At 43.3% G+C, this 19,856-nt stretch overlaps 11 pseudogenes; all 11 read right to left on the reverse strand.

Moving 5' to 3' along the window:
* Positions 1-838: 838 nt before the first annotated feature.
* LOC130286044 (U2 spliceosomal RNA) lies at positions 839-1,102 on the reverse strand (annotated as a pseudogene).
* A 1,470-nt stretch (positions 1,103-2,572) lies between these two features.
* LOC130288550 (U2 spliceosomal RNA) lies at positions 2,573-2,837 on the reverse strand (annotated as a pseudogene).
* A 1,470-nt stretch (positions 2,838-4,307) lies between these two features.
* LOC130286045 (U2 spliceosomal RNA) lies at positions 4,308-4,571 on the reverse strand (annotated as a pseudogene).
* A 1,463-nt stretch (positions 4,572-6,034) lies between these two features.
* On the reverse strand, positions 6,035-6,298 carry LOC130286046 (U2 spliceosomal RNA; annotated as a pseudogene).
* A 1,539-nt stretch (positions 6,299-7,837) lies between these two features.
* LOC130286047 (U2 spliceosomal RNA) lies at positions 7,838-8,101 on the reverse strand (annotated as a pseudogene).
* Positions 8,102-9,587: 1,486 nt separating this feature from the next.
* Positions 9,588-9,851, reverse strand: LOC130286049 (U2 spliceosomal RNA; annotated as a pseudogene).
* Positions 9,852-11,334: 1,483 nt separating this feature from the next.
* Positions 11,335-11,595, reverse strand: LOC130289362 (U2 spliceosomal RNA; annotated as a pseudogene).
* Positions 11,596-13,077: 1,482 nt separating this feature from the next.
* On the reverse strand, positions 13,078-13,341 carry LOC130286051 (U2 spliceosomal RNA; annotated as a pseudogene).
* A 1,473-nt stretch (positions 13,342-14,814) lies between these two features.
* On the reverse strand, positions 14,815-15,078 carry LOC130286052 (U2 spliceosomal RNA; annotated as a pseudogene).
* Positions 15,079-16,581: 1,503 nt separating this feature from the next.
* Positions 16,582-16,846, reverse strand: LOC130287901 (U2 spliceosomal RNA; annotated as a pseudogene).
* A 1,498-nt stretch (positions 16,847-18,344) lies between these two features.
* Positions 18,345-18,608, reverse strand: LOC130289201 (U2 spliceosomal RNA; annotated as a pseudogene).
* Positions 18,609-19,856: the final 1,248 nt, after the last annotated feature.

Below are 19,856 nucleotides of genomic sequence, written 5' to 3' on the forward strand. Positions count from 1 at the left end.
AAGGGTCCTGGTGCAATAATCCTCCCATGAGGATCAGCCTCAACGGCTTTGTAGATTGCACTCATGTCAGCAACTCCATATACATTTTTTTTTCTTCATGCTTCTTTCTTCATCCTTTTTTCTTTCTGTCATTCAGACTTTCATTCATTCGATCTCTCTCACTCACTTGCTTTAACTCATTTGTTCTCACTCACTCACTCACTCACTCAATCACTCACTCACTCATTCACTCTCACTCACTCTCACTCTCTCACTCACTCGCTCACTAAGTCAGTCTCTCTCTCTCTCTCTCTTTTTCTTTTTATATATATTTTTTTCCGTCTTCTTCTTCTTCTTCTTCTTCTTCAGACCCTGTCATAGCACTAATGCCTTTCCAATACCACCAGCAGATGGAGACACTCCATTGCAACATTGGTTGTGAGCAGCAGTTTCTAAAAACAAATGCCTCATGGCGGATTTCCCATCCATCAATGGATGGTAAATTTTGTTTTTATCATTCACTGACCACAGAAACCAATGCATGGTCAAGCAACAGCAATGACACACCCTTGTGTATAGGCATGAGACCCTCATGTCATTTAACAGGATTCAGCACCACCCACAAGACAGCTACCTGTCATGTCATGTCAAACCTGCACAGGTGTGCTAGATTATTATTATTTAGTTTTATTTTATTTTTTTACACCAATCAGTGTGCAAACATGGTCATTAAAACGCTAAATGAATAGACGTTCATAAACCAGTCAGTGCAACTCATCATTTTGGTCTCCAATTCTCAAACTCAAATTCTCACCCACGGAGGATTAAATGAGAATCTTTCTTGTTTAACACTGGAATGGGGTGGTGCACTGTTCACTACCCGAAGATACTGCCACATCGGGTCAATGCATAGGGCGACAGAAGCAAGCTTCCAAATCAGCTCCCTTTCTCAAAAATCCATTTAATTTATGGTCCCCAGATAGGGAACGTATGTATCAGTATGTGCTCACAAGTCACCCAAGTGCAAGTATTCACACAAAAAAAAACGTGCCTCAGGATGCGATCTGTCGCAAGATCCTTTCTTTTTTTACACTTGATCTAAGCCAAAAGGCCTAGAGGGGATAACCGGGAAAGGGGTGGACCCAACCATGTCCCCTTCATGAGCACTCACATTACTCATAGGAATGGAAGGAAGGCTGGCAGCCAACCAGCCTCCCATACACTTTCTGGGTGGGTGGCAGTCAGCCACCCATACATACATACAGCACAGGCTAAACCCACATCATCACTTAAAAAAAGGACAGGCGACCATTGCACTCTGATGGAGCATTTAGCAATGCAATCCATAGCCTGGCTTTTGCCTGAACCCCCATCACTCCTCCTCTTGCATATAAGACAATATTTCAGATCTGCATATGAAAACAACACGCCTACCTTTGTTGCACATAGCTGCCTGCCTGTCTCTAGTTACCCCACTGGCTGTAGCTGCGTCCCTTCCGACATGGAATAACACCAACTGTAACGATAAACTGAAAATTAACAGTATAAACCTGCATCATTTTGGACTCTGGTATTTGCTGAATCCGGGTGACCTGACAATCGATGGTGGTGCCGCTGGTGATTCTGGCCTTCTTGGAATCTGTTGGGCCTATGTGTTAGCTCACACATCACTTGGGTATCCATGGTAACTACCACAACATGGTCATCTGCAGTTTACATCTAGCCCGTGGCATTGAATGGCATTTTAAAAGTGCTAAGGGTCCTGGTGCAATAATCCTCCCATGAGGATCAGCCTCAACGGCTTTGTAGATTGCACTCATGTCAGCAACTCCATATACATTTTTTTTTCTTCATGCTTCTTTCTTCATCCTTTTTTCTTTCTGTCATTCAGACTTTCATTCATTCGATCTCTCTCACTCACTTGCTTTAACTCATTTGTTCTCACTCACTCACTCACTCAATCACTCACTCACTCATTCACTCTCACTCACTCTCACTCTCTCACTCACTCGCTCACTAAGTCAGTCTCTCTCTCTCTCTCTCTCTCTTTTTCTTTTTATATATATTTTTTTCCGTCTTCTTCTTCTTCTTCTTCTTCTTCAGACCCTGTCATAGCACTAATGCCTTTCCAATACCACCAGCAGATGGAGACACTCCATTGCAACATTGGTTGTGAGCAGCAGTTTCTAAAAACAAATGCCTCATGGCGGATTTCCCATCCATCAATGGATGGTAAATTTTGTTTTTATCATTCACTGACCACAGAAACCAATGCATGGTCAAGCAACAGCAATGACACACCCTTGTGTATAGGCATGAGACCCTCATGTCATTTAACAGGATTCAGCACCACCCACAAGACAGCTACCTGTCATGTCATGTCAAACCTGCACAGGTGTGCTAGATTATTATTATTTAGTTTTATTTTATTTTTTTACACCAATCAGTGTGCAAACATGGTCATTAAAACGCTAAATGAATAGACGTTCATAAACCAGTCAGTGCAACTCATCATTTTGGTCTCCAATTCTCAAACTCAAATTCTCACCCACGGAGGATTAAATGAGAATCTTTCTTGTTTAACACTGGAATGGGGTGGTGCACTGTTCACTACCCGAAGATACTGCCACATCGGGTCAATGCATAGGGCGACAGAAGCAAGCTTCCAAATCAGCTCCCTTTCTCAAAAATCCATTTAATTTATGGTCCCCAGATAGGGAACGTATGTATCAGTATGTGCTCACAAGTCACCCAAGTGCAAGTATTCACACAAAAAAAAACGTGCCTCAGGATGCGATCTGTCGCAAGATCCTTTCTTTTTTTTACACTTGATCTAAGCCAAAAGGCCTAGAGGGGATAACCGGGAAAGGGGTGGACCCAACCATGTCCCCTTCATGAGCACTCACATTACTCATAGGAATGGAAGGAAGGCTGGCAGCCAACCAGCCTCCCATACACTTTCTGGGTGGGTGGCAGTCAGCCACCCATACATACATACAGCACAGGCTAAACCCACATCATCACTTAAAAAAAGGACAGGCGACCATTGCACTCTGATGGAGCATTTAGCAATGCAATCCATAGCCTGGCTTTTGCCTGAACCCCCATCACTCCTCCTCTTGCATATAAGACAATATTTCAGATCTGCATATGAAAACAACACGCCTACCTTTGTTGCACATAGCTGCCTGCCTGTCTCTAGTTACCCCACTGGCTGTAGCTGCGTCCCTTCCGACATGGAATAACACCAACTGTAACGATAAACTGAAAATTAACAGTATAAACCTGCATCATTTTGGACTCTGGTATTTGCTGAATCCGGGTGACCTGACAATCGATGGTGGTGCCGCTGGTGATTCTGGCCTTCTTGGAATCTGTTGGGCCTATGTGTTAGCTCACACATCACTTGGGTATCCATGGTAACTACCACAACATGGTCATCTGCAGTTTACATCTAGCCCGTGGCATTGAATGGCATTTTAAAAGTGCTAAGGGTCCTGGTGCAATAATCCTCCCATGAGGATCAGCCTCAACGGCTTTGTAGATTGCACTCATGTCAGCAACTCCATATACATTTTTTTTTCTTCATGCTTCTTTCTTCATCCTTTTTTCTTTCTGTCATTCAGACTTTCATTCATTCGATCTCTCTCACTCACTTGCTTTAACTCATTTGTTCTCACTCACTCACTCACTCACTCAATCACTCACTCACTCATTCACTCTCACTCACTCTCACTCTCTCACTCACTCGCTCACTAAGTCAGTCTCTCTCTCTCTCTCTCTTTTTCTTTTTATATATATTTTTTTCCGTCTTCTTCTTCTTCTTCTTCTTCTTCAGACCCTGTCATAGCACTAATGCCTTTCCAATACCACCAGCAGATGGAGACACTCCATTGCAACATTGGTTGTGAGCAGCAGTTTCTAAAAACAAATGCCTCATGGCGGATTTCCCATCCATCAATGGATGGTAAATTTTGTTTTTATCATTCACTGACCACAGAAACCAATGCATGGTCAAGCAACAGCAATGACACACCCTTGTGTATAGGCATGAGACCCTCATGTCATTTAACAGGATTCAGCACCACCCACAAGACAGCTACCTGTCATGTCATGTCAAACCTGCACAGGTGTGCTAGATTATTATTATTTAGTTTTATTTTATTTTTTTACACCAATCAGTGTGCAAACATGGTCATTAAAACGCTAAATGAATAGACGTTCATAAACCAGTCAGTGCAACTCATCATTTTGGTCTCCAATTCTCAAACTCAAATTCTCACCCACGGAGGATTAAATGAGAATCTTTCTTGTTTAACACTGGAATGGGGTGGTGCACTGTTCACTACCCGAAGATACTGCCACATCGGGTCAATGCATAGGGCGACAGAAGCAAGCTTCCAAATCAGCTCCCTTTCTCAAAAATCCATTTAATTTATGGTCCCCAGATAGGGAACGTATGTATCAGTATGTGCTCACAAGTCACCCAAGTGCAAGTATTCACACAAAAAAAAACGTGCCTCAGGATGCGATCTGTCGCAAGATCCTTTCTTTTTTTACACTTGATCTAAGCCAAAAGGCCTAGAGGGGATAACCGGGAAAGGGGTGGACCCAACCATGTCCCCTTCATGAGCACTCACATTACTCATAGGAATGGAAGGAAGGCTGGCAGCCAACCAGCCTCCCATACACTTTCTGGGTGGGTGGCAGTCAGCCACCCATACATACATACAGCACAGGCTAAACCCACATCATCACTTAAAAAAAGGACAGGCGACCATTGCACTCTGATGGAGCATTTAGCAATGCAATCCATAGCCTGGCTTTTGCCTGAACCCCCATCACTCCTCCTCTTGCATATAAGACAATATTTCAGATCTGCATATGAAAACAACACGCCTACCTTTGTTGCACATAGCTGCCTGCCTGTCTCTAGTTACCCCACTGGCTGTAGCTGCGTCCCTTCCGACATGGAATAACACCAACTGTAACGATAAACTGAAAATTAACAGTATAAACCTGCATCATTTTGGACTCTGGTATTTGCTGAATCCGGGTGACCTGACAATCGATGGTGGTGCCGCTGGTGATTCTGGCCTTCTTGGAATCTGTTGGGCCTATGTGTTAGCTCACACATCACTTGGGTATCCATGGTAACTACCACAACATGGTCATCTGCAGTTTACATCTAGCCCGTGGCATTGAATGGCATTTTAAAAGTGCTAAGGGTCCTGGTGCAATAATCCTCCCATGAGGATCAGCCTCAACGGCTTTGTAGATTGCACTCATGTCAGCAACTCCATATACATTTTTTTTTCTTCATGCTTCTTTCTTCATCCTTTTTTCTTTCTGTCATTCAGACTTTCATTCATTCGATCTCTCTCACTCACTTGCTTTAACTCATTTGTTCTCACTCACTCACTCACTCAATCACTCACTCACTCATTCACTCTCACTCACTCTCACTCTCTCACTCACTCGCTCACTAAGTCAGTCTCTCTCTCTCTCTCTCTTTTTCTTTTTATATATATTTTTTTCCGTCTTCTTCTTCTTCTTCTTCTTCTTCAGACCCTGTCATAGCACTAATGCCTTTCCAATACCACCAGCAGATGGAGACACTCCATTGCAACATTGGTTGTGAGCAGCAGTTTCTAAAAACAAATGCCTCATGGCGGATTTCCCATCCATCAATGGATGGTAAATTTTGTTTTTATCATTCACTGACCACAGAAACCAATGCATGGTCAAGCAACAGCAATGACACACCCTTGTGTATAGGCATGAGACCCTCATGTCATTTAACAGGATTCAGCACCACCCACAAGACAGCTACCTGTCATGTCATGTCAAACCTGCACAGGTGTGCTAGATTATTATTTAGTTTTATTTTATTTTTTTACACCAATCAGTGTGCAAACATGGTCATTAAAACGCTAAATGAATAGACGTTCATAAACCAGTCAGTGCAACTCATCATTTTGGTCTCCAATTCTCAAACTCAAATTCTCACCCACGGAGGATTAAATGAGAATCTTTCTTGTTTAACACTGGAATGGGGTGGTGCACTGTTCACTACCCGAAGATACTGCCACATCGGGTCAATGCATAGGGCGACAGAAGCAAGCTTCCAAATCAGCTCCCTTTCTCAAAAATCCATTTAATTTATGGTCCCCAGATAGGGAACGTATGTATCAGTATGTGCTCACAAGTCACCCAAGTGCAAGTATTCACACAAAAAAAAACGTGCCTCAGGATGCGATCTGTCGCAAGATCCTTTCTTTTTTTACACTTGATCTAAGCCAAAAGGCCTAGAGGGGATAACCGGGAAAGGGGTGGACCCAACCATGTCCCCTTCATGAGCACTCACATTACTCATAGGAATGGAAGGAAGGCTGGCAGCCAACCAGCCTCCCATACACTTTCTGGGTGGGTGGCAGTCAGCCACCCATACATACATACAGCACAGGCTAAACCCACATCATCACTTAAAAAAAGGACAGGCGACCATTGCACTCTGATGGAGCATTTAGCAATGCAATCCATAGCCTGGCTTTTGCCTGAACCCCCATCACTCCTCCTCTTGCATATAAGACAATATTTCAGATCTGCATATGAAAACAACACGCCTACCTTTGTTGCACATAGCTGCCTGCCTGTCTCTAGTTACCCCACTGGCTGTAGCTGCGTCCCTTCCGACATGGAATAACACCAACTGTAACGATAAACTGAAAATTATTACCCCACTGGCTGTAGCTGCGTCCCTTCCGACATGGAATAACACCAACTGTAACGATAAACTGAAAATTAACAGTATAAACCTGCATCATTTTGGACTCTGGTATTTGCTGAATCCGGGTGACCTGACAATCGATGGTGGTGCCGCTGGTGATTCTGGCCTTCTTGGAATCTGTTGGGCCTATGTGTTAGCTCACACATCACTTGGGTATCCATGGTAACTACCACAACATGGTCATCTGCAGTTTACATCTAGCCTGTGGCATTGAATGGCATTTTAAAAGTGCTAAGGGTCCTGGTGCAATAATCCTCCCATGAGGATCAGCCTCAACGGCTTTGTAGATTGCACTCATGTCAGCAACTCCATATACATTTTTTTTTCTTCATGCTTCTTTCTTCATCCTTTTTTCTTTCTGTCATTCAGACTTTCATTCATTCGATCTCTCTCACTCACTTGCTTTAACTCATTTGTTCTCACTCACTCACTCACTCACTCAATCACTCACTCACTCATTCACTCTCACTCACTCTCACTCTCTCACTCACTCGCTCACTAAGTCAGTCTCTCTCTCTCTCTCTCTTTTTCTTTTTATATATATTTTTTTCCGTCTTCTTCTTCTTCTTCTTCTTCAGACCCTGTCATAGCACTAATGCCTTTCCAATACCACCAGCAGATGGAGACACTCCATTGCAACATTGGTTGTGAGCAGCAGTTTCTAAAAACAAATGCCTCATGGCGGATTTCCCATCCATCAATGGATGGTAAATTTTGTTTTTATCATTCACTGACCACAGAAACCAATGCATGGTCAAGCAACAGCAATGACACACCCTTGTGTATAGGCATGAGACCCTCATGTCATTTAACAGGATTCAGCACCACCCACAAGACAGCTACCTGTCATGTCATGTCAAACCTGCACAGGTGTGCTAGATTATTATTATTTAGTTTTATTTTATTTTTTTACACCAATCAGTGTGCAAACATGGTCATTAAAACGCTAAATGAATAGACGTTCATAAACCAGTCAGTGCAACTCATCATTTTGGTCTCCAATTCTCAAACTCAAATTCTCACCCACGGAGGATTAAATGAGAATCTTTCTTGTTTAACACTGGAATGGGGTGGTGCACTGTTCACTACCCGAAGATACTGCCACATCGGGTCAATGCATAGGGCGACAGAAGCAAGCTTCCAAATCAGCTCCCTTTCTCAAAAATCCATTTAATTTATGGTCCCCAGATAGGGAACGTATGTATCAGTATGTGCTCACAAGTCACCCAAGTGCAAGTATTCACACAAAAAAAAACGTGCCTCAGGATGCGATCTGTCGCAAGATCCTTTCTTTTTTTACACTTGATCTAAGCCAAAAGGCCTAGAGGGGATAACCGGGAAAGGGGTGGACCCAACCATGTCCCCTTCATGAGCACTCACATTACTCATAGGAATGGAAGGAAGGCTGGCAGCCAACCAGCCTCCCATACACTTTCTGGGTGGGTGGCAGTCAGCCACCCATACATACATACAGCACAGGCTAAACCCACATCATCACTTAAAAAAAGGACAGGCGACCATTGCACTCTGATGGAGCATTTAGCAATGCAATCCATAGCCTGGCTTTTGCCTGAACCCCCATCACTCCTCCTCTTGCATATAAGACAATATTTCAGATCTGCATATGAAAACAACACGCCTACCTTTGTTGCACATAGCTGCCTGCCTGTCTCTAGTTACCCCACTGGCTGTAGCTGCGTCCCTTCCGACATGGAATAACACCAACTGTAACGATAAACTGAAAATTAACAGTATAAACCTGCATCATTTTGGACTCTGGTATTTGCTGAATCCGGGTGACCTGACAATCGATGGTGGTGCCGCTGGTGATTCTGGCCTTCTTGGAATCTGTTGGGCCTATGTGTTAGCTCACACATCACTTGGGTATCCATGGTAACTACCACAACATGGTCATCTGCAGTTTACATCTAGCCCGTGGCATTGAATGGCATTTTAAAAGTGCTAAGGGTCCTGGTGCAATAATCCTCCCATGAGGATCAGCCTCAACGGCTTTGTAGATTGCACTCATGTCAGCAACTCCATATACATTTTTTTTTCTTCATGCTTCTTTCTTCATCCTTTTTTCTTTCTGTCATTCAGACTTTCATTCATTCGATCTCTCTCACTCACTTGCTTTAACTCATTTGTTCTCACTCACTCACTCACTCACTCACTCAATCACTCACTCACTCATTCACTCTCACTCACTCTCACTCTCTCTCTCACTCGCTCACTAAGTCAGTCTCTCTCTCTCTCTCTCTTTTTCTTTTTATATATATTTTTTTCCGTCTTCTTCTTCTTCTTCTTCTTCTTCTTCTTCTTCTTCAGACCCTGTCATAGCACTAATGCCTTTCCAATACCACCAGCAGATGGAGACACTCCATTGCAACATTGGTTGTGAGCAGCAGTTTCTAAAAACAAATGCCTCATGGCGGATTTCCCATCCATCAATGGATGGTAAATTTTGTTTTTATCATTCACTGACCACAGAAACCAATGCATGGTCAAGCAACAGCAATGACACACCCTTGTGTATAGGCATGAGACCCTCATGTCATTTAACAGGATTCAGCACCACCCACAAGACAGCTACCTGTCATGTCATGTCAAACCTGCACAGGTGTGCTAGATTATTATTATTTAGTTTTATTTTATTTTTTTACACCAATCAGTGTGCAAACATGGTCATTAAAACGCTAAATGAATAGACGTTCATAAACCAGTCAGTGCAACTCATCATTTTGGTCTCCAATTCTCAAACTCAAATTCTCACCCACGGAGGATTAAATGAGAATCTTTCTTGTTTAACACTGGAATGGGGTGGTGCACTGTTCACTACCCGAAGATACTGCCACATCGGGTCAATGCATAGGGCGACAGAAGCAAGCTTCCAAATCAGCTCCCTTTCTCAAAAATCCATTTAATTTATGGTCCCCAGATAGGGAACGTATGTATCAGTATGTGCTCACAAGTCACCCAAGTGCAAGTATTCACACAAAAAAAAACGTGCCTCAGGATGCGATCTGTCGCAAGATCCTTTCTTTTTTTACACTTGATCTAAGCCAAAAGGCCTAGAGGGGATAACCGGGAAAGGGGTGGACCCAACCATGTCCCCTTCATGAGCACTCACATTACTCATAGGAATGGAAGGAAGGCTGGCAGCCAACCAGCCTCCCATACACTTTCTGGGTGGGTGGCAGTCAGCCACCCATACATACATACAGCACAGGCTAAACCCACATCATCACTTAAAAAAAGGACAGGCGACCATTGCACTCTGATGGAGCATTTAGCAATGCAATCCATAGCCTGGCTTTTGCCTGAACCCCCATCACTCCTCCTCTTGCATATAAGACAATATTTCAGATCTGCATATGAAAACAACACGCCTACCTTTGTTGCACATAGCTGCCTGCCTGTCTCTAGTTACCCCACTGGCTGTAGCTGCGTCCCTTCCGACATGGAATAACACCAACTGTAACGATAAACTGAAAATTAACAGTATAAACCTGCATCATTTTGGACTCTGGTATTTGCTGAATCCGGGTGACCTGACAATCGATGGTGGTGCCGCTGGTGATTCTGGCCTTCTTGGAATCTGTTGGGCCTATGTGTTAGCTCACACATCACTTGGGTATCCATGGTAACTACCACAACATGGTCATCTGCAGTTTACATCTAGCCCGTGGCATTGAATGGCATTTTAAAAGTGCTAAGGGTCCTGGTGCAATAATCCTCCCATGAGGATCAGCCTCAACGGCTTTGTAGATTGCACTCATGTCAGCAACTCCATATACATTTTTTTTTCTTCATGCTTCTTTCTTCATCCTTTTTTCTTTCTGTCATTCAGACTTTCATTCATTCGATCTCTCTCACTCACTTGCTTTAACTCATTTGTTCTCACTCACTCACTCACTCACTCACTCAATCACTCACTCACTCATTCACTCTCACTCACTCTCACTCTCTCACTCACTCGCTCACTAAGTCAGTCTCTCTCTCTCTCTCTCTTTTTCTTTTTATATATATTTTTTTCCGTCTTCTTCTTCTTCTTCTTCTTCTTCTTCTTCTTCAGACCCTGTCATAGCACTAATGCCTTTCCAATACCACCAGCAGATGGAGACACTCCATTGCAACATTGGTTGTGAGCAGCAGTTTCTAAAAACAAATGCCTCATGGCGGATTTCCCATCCATCAATGGATGGTAAATTTTGTTTTTATCATTCACTGACCACAGAAACCAATGCATGGTCAAGCAACAGCAATGACACACCCTTGTGTATAGGCATGAGACCCTCATGTCATTTAACAGGATTCAGCACCACCCACAAGACAGCTACCTGTCATGTCATGTCAAACCTGCACAGGTGTGCTAGATTATTATTATTTAGTTTTATTTTATTTTTTTACACCAATCAGTGTGCAAACATGGTCATTAAAACGCTAAATGAATAGACGTTCATAAACCAGTCAGTGCAACTCATCATTTTGGTCTCCAATTCTCAAACTCAAATTCTCACCCACGGAGGATTAAATGAGAATCTTTCTTGTTTAACACTGGAATGGGGTGGTGCACTGTTCACTACCCGAAGATACTGCCACATCGGGTCAATGCATAGGGCGACAGAAGCAAGCTTCCAAATCAGCTCCCTTTCTCAAAAATCCATTTAATTTATGGTCCCCAAGGGAACGTATGTATCAGTATGTGCTCACAAGTCACCCAAGTGCAAGTATTCACACAAAAAAAAACGTGCCTCAGGATGCGATCTGTCGCAAGATCCTTTCTTTTTTTACACTTGATCTAAGCCAAAAGGCCTAGAGGGGATAACCGGGAAAGGGGTGGACCCAACCATGTCCCCTTCATGAGCACTCACATTACTCATAGGAATGGAAGGAAGGCTGGCAGCCAACCAGCCTCCCATACACTTTCTGGGTGGGTGGCAGTCAGCCACCCATACATACATACAGCACAGGCTAAACCCACATCATCACTTAAAAAAAGGACAGGCGACCATTGCACTCTGATGGAGCATTTAGCAATGCAATCCATAGCCTGGCTTTTGCCTGAACCCCCATCACTCCTCCTCTTGCATATAAGACAATATTTCAGATCTGCATATGAAAACAACACGCCTACCTTTGTTGCACATAGCTGCCTGCCTGTCTCTAGTTACCCCACTGGCTGTAGCTGCGTCCCTTCCGACATGGAATAACACCAACTGTAACGATAAACTGAAAATTAACAGTATAAACCTGCATCATTTTGGACTCTGGTATTTGCTGAATCCGGGTGACCTGACAATCGATGGTGGTGCCGCTGGTGATTCTGGCCTTCTTGGAATCTGTTGGGCCTATGTGTTAGCTCACACATCACTTGGGTATCCATGGTAACTACCACAACATGGTCATCTGCAGTTTACATCTAGCCCGTGGCATTGAATGGCATTTTAAAAGTGCTAAGGGTCCTGGTGCAATAATCCTCCCATGAGGATCAGCCTCAACGGCTTTGTAGATTGCACTCATGTCAGCAACTCCATATACATTTTTTTTTCTTCATGCTTCTTTCTTCATCCTTTTTTCTTTCTGTCATTCAGACTTTCATTCATTCGATCTCTCTCACTCACTTGCTTTAACTCATTTGTTCTCACTCACTCACTCACTCACTCAATCACTCACTCACTCATTCACTCTCACTCACTCTCACTCTCTCACTCACTCGCTCACTAAGTCAGTCTCTCTCTCTCTCTCTCTTTTTCTTTTTATATATATTTTTTTCCGTCTTCTTCTTCTTCTTCTTCTTCTTCTTCTTCTTCTTCAGACCCTGTCATAGCACTAATGCCTTTCCAATACCACCAGCAGATGGAGACACTCCATTGCAACATTGGTTGTGAGCAGCAGTTTCTAAAAACAAATGCCTCATGGCGGATTTCCCATCCATCAATGGATGGTAAATTTTGTTTTTATCATTCACTGACCACAGAAACCAATGCATGGTCAAGCAACAGCAATGACACACCCTTGTGTATAGGCATGAGACCCTCATGTCATTTAACAGGATTCAGCACCACCCACAAGACAGCTACCTGTCATGTCATGTCAAACCTGCACAGGTGTGCTAGATTATTATTATTTAGTTTTATTTTATTTTTTTACACCAATCAGTGTGCAAACATGGTCATTAAAACGCTAAATGAATAGACGTTCATAAACCAGTCAGTGCAACTCATCATTTTGGTCTCCAATTCTCAAACTCAAATTCTCACCCACGGAGGATTAAATGAGAATCTTTCTTGTTTAACACTGGAATGGGGTGGTGCACTGTTCACTACCCGAAGATACTGCCACATCGGGTCAATGCATAGGGCGACAGAAGCAAGCTTCCAAATCAGCTCCCTTTCTCAAAAATCCATTTAATTTATGGTCCCCAGATAGGGAACGTATGTATCAGTATGTGCTCACAAGTCACCCAAGTGCAAGTATTCACACAAAAAAAAACGTGCCTCAGGATGCGATCTGTCGCAAGATCCTTTCTTTTTTTACACTTGATCTAAGCCAAAAGGCCTAGAGGGGATAACCGGGAAAGGGGTGGACCCAACCATGTCCCCTTCATGAGCACTCACATTACTCATAGGAATGGAAGGAAGGCTGGCAGCCAACCAGCCTCCCATACACTTTCTGGGTGGGTGGCAGTCAGCCACCCATACATACATACAGCACAGGCTAAACCCACATCATCACTTAAAAAAAGGACAGGCGACCATTGCACTCTGATGGAGCATTTAGCAATGCAATCCATAGCCTGGCTTTTGCCTGAACCCCCATCACTCCTCCTCTTGCATATAAGACAATATTTCAGATCTGCATATGAAAACAACACGCCTACCTTTGTTGCACATAGCTGCCTGCCTGTCTCTAGTTACCCCACTGGCTGTAGCTGCGTCCCTTCCGACATGGAATAACACCAACTGTAACGATAAACTGAAAATTAACAGTATAAACCTGCATCATTTTGGACTCTGGTATTTGCTGAATCCGGGTGACCTGACAATCGATGGTGGTGCCGCTGGTGATTCTGGCCTTCTTGGAATCTGTTGGGCCTATGTGTTAGCTCACACATCACTTGGGTATCCATGGTAACTACCACAACATGGTCATCTGCAGTTTACATCTAGCCCGTGGCATTGAATGGCATTTTAAAAGTGCTAAGGGTCCTGGTGCAATAATCCTCCCATGAGGATCAGCCTCAACGGCTTTGTAGATTGCACTCATGTCAGCAACTCCATATACATTTTTTTTTCTTCATGCTTCTTTCTTCATCCTTTTTTCTTTCTGTCATTCAGACTTTCATTCATTCGATCTCTCTCACTCACTTGCTTTAACTCATTTGTTCTCACTCACTCACTCACTCACTCAATCACTCACTCACTCATTCACTCTCACTCACTCTCACTCTCTCACTCACTCGCTCACTAAGTCAGTCTCTCTCTCTCTCTCTCTTTTTCTTTTTATATATATTTTTTTCCGTCTTCTTCTTCTTCTTCTTCTTCTTCTTCAGACCCTGTCATAGCACTAATGCCTTTCCAATACCACCAGCAGATGGAGACACTCCATTGCAACATTGGTTGTGAGCAGCAGTTTCTAAAAACAAATGCCTCATGGCGGATTTCCCATCCATCAATGGATGGTAAATTTTGTTTTTATCATTCACTGACCACAGAAACCAATGCATGGTCAAGCAACAGCAATGACACACCCTTGTGTATAGGCATGAGACCCTCATGTCATTTAACAGGATTCAGCACCACCCACAAGACAGCTACCTGTCATGTCATGTCAAACCTGCACAGGTGTGCTAGATTATTATTATTTAGTTTTATTTTATTTTTTTACACCAATCAGTGTGCAAACATGGTCATTAAAACGCTAAATGAATAGACGTTCATAAACCAGTCAGTGCAACTCATCATTTTGGTCTCCAATTCTCAAACTCAAATTCTCACCCACGGAGGATTAAATGAGAATCTTTCTTGTTTAACACTGGAATGGGGTGGTGCACTGTTCACTACCCGAAGATACTGCCACATCGGGTCAATGCATAGGGCGACAGAAGCAAGCTTCCAAATCAGCTCCCTTTCTCAAAAATCCATTTAATTTATGGTCCCCAGATAGGGAACGTATGTATCAGTATGTGCTCACAAGTCACCCAAGTGCAAGTATTCACACAAAAAAAAACGTGCCTCAGGATGCGATCTGTCGCAAGATCCTTTCTTTTTTTACACTTGATCTAAGCCAAAAGGCCTAGAGGGGATAACCGGGAAAGGGGTGGACCCAACCATGTCCCCTTCATGAGCACTCACATTACTCATAGGAATGGAAGGAAGGCTGGCAGCCAACCAGCCTCCCATACACTTTCTGGGTGGGTGGCAGTCAGCCACCCATACATACATACAGCACAGGCTAAACCCACATCATCACTTAAAAAAAGGACAGGCGACCATTGCACTCTGATGGAGCATTTAGCAATGCAATCCATAGCCTGGCTTTTGCCTGAACCCCCATCACTCCTCCTCTTGCATATAAGACAATATTTCAGATCTGCATATGAAAACAACACGCCTACCTTTGTTGCACATAGCTGCCTGCCTGTCTCTAGTTACCCCACTGGCTGTAGCTGCGTCCCTTCCGACATGGAATAACACCAACTGTAACGATAAACTGAAAATTAACAGTATAAACCTGCATCATTTTGGACTCTGGTATTTGCTGAATCCGGGTGACCTGACAATCGATGGTGGTGCCGCTGGTGATTCTGGCCTTCTTGGAATCTGTTGGGCCTATGTGTTAGCTCACACATCACTTGGGTATCCATGGTAACTACCACAACATGGTCATCTGCAGTTTACATCTAGCCCGTGGCATTGAATGGCATTTTAAAAGTGCTAAGGGTCCTGGTGCAATAATCCTCCCATGAGGATCAGCCTCAACGGCTTTGTAGATTGCACTCATGTCAGCAACTCCATATACATTTTTTTTTCTTCATGCTTCTTTCTTCATCCTTTTTTCTTTCTGTCATTCAGACTTTCATTCATTCGATCTCTCTCACTCACTTGCTTTAACTCATTTGTTCTCACTCACTCACTCACTCACTCAATCACTCACTCACTCATTCACTCTCACTCACTCTCACTCTCTCACTCACTCGCTCACTAAGTCAGTCTCTCTCTCTCTCTCTCTTTTTCTTTTTATATATATTTTTTTCCGTCTTCTTCTTCTTCTTCTTCTTCTTCTTCTTCTTCTTCTTCTTCTTCTTCTTCTTCTTCAGACCCTGTCATAGCACTAATGCCTTTCCAATACCACCAGCAGATGGAGACACTCCATTGCAACATTGGTTGTGAGCAGCAGTTTCTAAAAACAAATGCCTCATGGCGGATTTCCCATCCATCAATGGATGGTAAATTTTGTTTTTATCATTCACTGACCACAGAAACCAATGCATGGTCAAGCAACAGCAATGACACACCCTTGTGTATAGGCATGAGACCCTCACGTCATTTAACAGGATTCAGCACCACCCACAAGACAGCTACCTGTCATGTCATGTCAAACCTGCACAGGTGTGCTAGATTATTATTATTTAGTTTTATTTTATTTTTTTACACCAATCAGTGTGCAAACATGGTCCTTAAAACGCTAAATGAATAGACGTTCATAAACCAGTCAGTGCAACTCATCATTTTGGTCTCCAATTCTCAAACTCAAATTCTCACCCACGGAGGATTAAATGAGAATCTTTCTTGTTTAACACTGGAATGGGGTGGTGCACTGTTCACTACCCGAAGATACTGCCACATCGGGTCAATGCATAGGGCGACAGAAGCAAGCTTCCAAATCAGCTCCCTTTCTCAAAAATCCATTTAATTTATGGTCCCCAGATAGGGAACGTATGTATCAGTATGTGCTCACAAGTCACCCAAGTGCAAGTATTCACACAAAAAAAAAACGTGCCTCAGGATGCGATCTGTCGCAAGATCCTTTCTTTTTTTACACTTGATCTAAGCCAAAAGGCCTAGAGGGGATAACCGGGAAAGGGGTGGACCCAACCATGTCCCCTTCATGAGCACTCACATTACTCATAGGAATGGAAGGAAGGCTGGCAGCCAACCAGCCTCCCATACACTTTCTGGGTGGGTGGCAGTCAGCCACCCATACATACATACAGCACAGGCTAAACCCACATCATCACTTAAAAAAAGGACAGGCGACCATTGCACTCTGATGGAGCATTTAGCAATGCAATCCATAGCCTGGCTTTTGCCTGAACCCCCATCACTCCTCCTCTTGCATATAAGACAATATTTCAGATCTGCATATGAAAACAACACGCCTACCTTTGTTGCACATAGCTGCCTGCCTGTCTCTAGTTACCCCACTGGCTGTAGCTGCGTCCCTTCCGACATGGAATAACACCAACTGTAACGATAAACTGAAAATTAACAGTATAAACCTGCATCATTTTGGACTCTGGTATTTGCTGAATCCGGGTGACCTGACAATCGATGGTGGTGCCGCTGGTGATTCTGGCCTTCTTGGAATCTGTTGGGCCTATGTGTTAGCTCACACATCACTTGGGTATCCATGGTAACTACCACAACATGGTCATCTGCAGTTTACATCTAGCCCGTGGCATTGAATGGCATTTTAAAAGTGCTAAGGGTCCTGGTGCAATAATCCTCCCATGAGGATCAGCCTCAACGGCTTTGTAGATTGCACTCATGTCAGCAACTCCATATACATTTTTTTTTCTTCATGCTTCTTTCTTCATCCTTTTTTCTTTCTGTCATTCAGACTTTCATTCATTCGATCTCTCTCACTCACTTGCTTTAACTCATTTGTTCTCACTCACTCACTCACTCACTCACTCAATCACTCACTCACTCATTCACTCTCACTCACTCTCACTCTCTCACTCACTCGCTCACTAAGTCAGTCTCTCTCTCTCTCTCTCTTTTTCTTTTTATATATATTTTTTTCCGTCTTCTTCTTCTTCTTCTTCTTCTTCTTCTTCTTCTTCTTCTTCTTCTTCAGACCCTGTCATAGCACTAATGCCTTTCCAATACCACCAGCAGATGGAGACACTCCATTGCAACATTGGTTGTGAGCAGCAGTTTCTAAAAACAAATGCCTCATGGCGGATTTCCCATCCATCAATGGATGGTAAATTTTGTTTTTATCATTCACTGACCACAGAAACCAATGCATGGTCAAGCAACAGCAATGACACACCCTTGTGTATAGGCATGAGACCCTCATGTCATTTAACAGGATTCAGCACCACCCACAAGACAGCTACCTGTCATGTCATGTCAAACCTGCACAGGTGTGCTAGATTATTATTATTTAGTTTTATTTTATTTTTTTACACCAATCAGTGTGCAAACATGGTCATTAAAACGCTAAATGAATAGACGTTCATAAACCAGTCAGTGCAACTCATCATTTTGGTCTCCAATTCTCAAACTCAAATTCTCACCCACGGAGGATTAAATGAGAATCTTTCTTGTTTAACACTGGAATGGGGTGGTGCACTGTTCACTACCCGAAGATACTGCCACATCGGGTCAATGCATAGGGCGACAGAAGCAAGCTTCCAAATCAGCTCCCTTTCTCAAAAATCCATTTAATTTATGGTCCCCAGATAGGGAACGTATGTATCAGTATGTGCTCACAAGTCACCCAAGTGCAAGTATTCACACAAAAAAAAACGTGCCTCAGGATGCGATCTGTCGCAAGATCCTTTCTTTTTTTACACTTGATCTAAGCCAAAAGGCCTAGAGAGGATAACCGGGAAAGGGGTGGACCCAACCATGTCCCCTTCATGAGCACTCACATTACTCATAGGAATGGAAGGAAGGCTGGCAGCCAACCAGCCTCCCATACACTTTCTGGGTGGGTGGCAGTCAGCCACCCATACATACATACAGCACAGGCTAAACCCACATCATCACTTAAAAAAAGGACAGGCGACCATTGCACTCTGATGGAGCATTTAGCAATGCAATCCATAGCCTGGCTTTTGCCTGAACCCCCATCACTCCTCCTCTTGCATATAAGACAATATTTCAGATCTGCATATGAAAACAACACGCCTACCTTTGTTGCACATAGCTGCCTGCCTGTCTCTAGTTACCCCACTGGCTGTAGCTGCGTCCCTTCCGACATGGAATAACACCAACTGTAACGATAAACTGAAAATTAACAGTATAAACCTGCATCATTTTGGACTCTGGTATTTGCTGAATCCGGGTGACCTGACAATCGATGGTGGTGCCGCTGGTGATTCTGGCCTTCTTGGAATCTGTTGGGCCTATGTGTTAGCTCACACATCACTTGGGTATCCATGGTAACTACCACAACATGGTCATCTGCAGTTTACATCTAGCCCGTGGCATTGAATGGCATTTTAAAAGTGCTAAGGGTCCTGGTGCAATAATCCTCCCATGAGGATCAGCCTCAACGGCTTTGTAGATTGCACTCATGTCAGCAACTCCATATACATTTTTTTTTCTTCATGCTTCTTTCTTCATCCTTTTTTCTTTCTGTCATTCAGACTTTCATTCATTCGATCTCTCTCACTCACTTGCTTTAACTCATTTGTTCTCACTCACTCACTCACTCACTCACTCAATCACTCACTCACTCATTCACTCTCACTCACTCTCACTCTCTCACTCACTCGCTCACTAAGTCAGTCTCTCTCTCTCTCTCTTTTTCTTTTTATATATATTTTTTTCCGTCTTCTTCTTCTTCTTCTTCTTCTTCTTCTTCAGACCCTGTCATAGCACTAATGCCTTTCCAATACCACCAGCAGATGGAGACACTCCATTGCAACATTGGTTGTGAGCAGCAGTTTCTAAAAACAAATGCCTCATGGCGGATTTCCCATCCATCAATGGATGGTAAATTTTGTTTTTATCATTCACTGACCACAGAAACCAATGCATGGTCAAGCAACAGCAATGACACACCCTTGTGTATAGGCATGAGACCCTCATGTCATTTAACAGGATTCAGCACCACCCACAAGACA

This window comes from Hyla sarda, chromosome 8, assembly GCF_029499605.1.
Source record: "Hyla sarda isolate aHylSar1 chromosome 8, aHylSar1.hap1, whole genome shotgun sequence".
NCBI lineage: Eukaryota > Metazoa > Chordata > Amphibia > Anura > Hylidae > Hyla > Hyla sarda.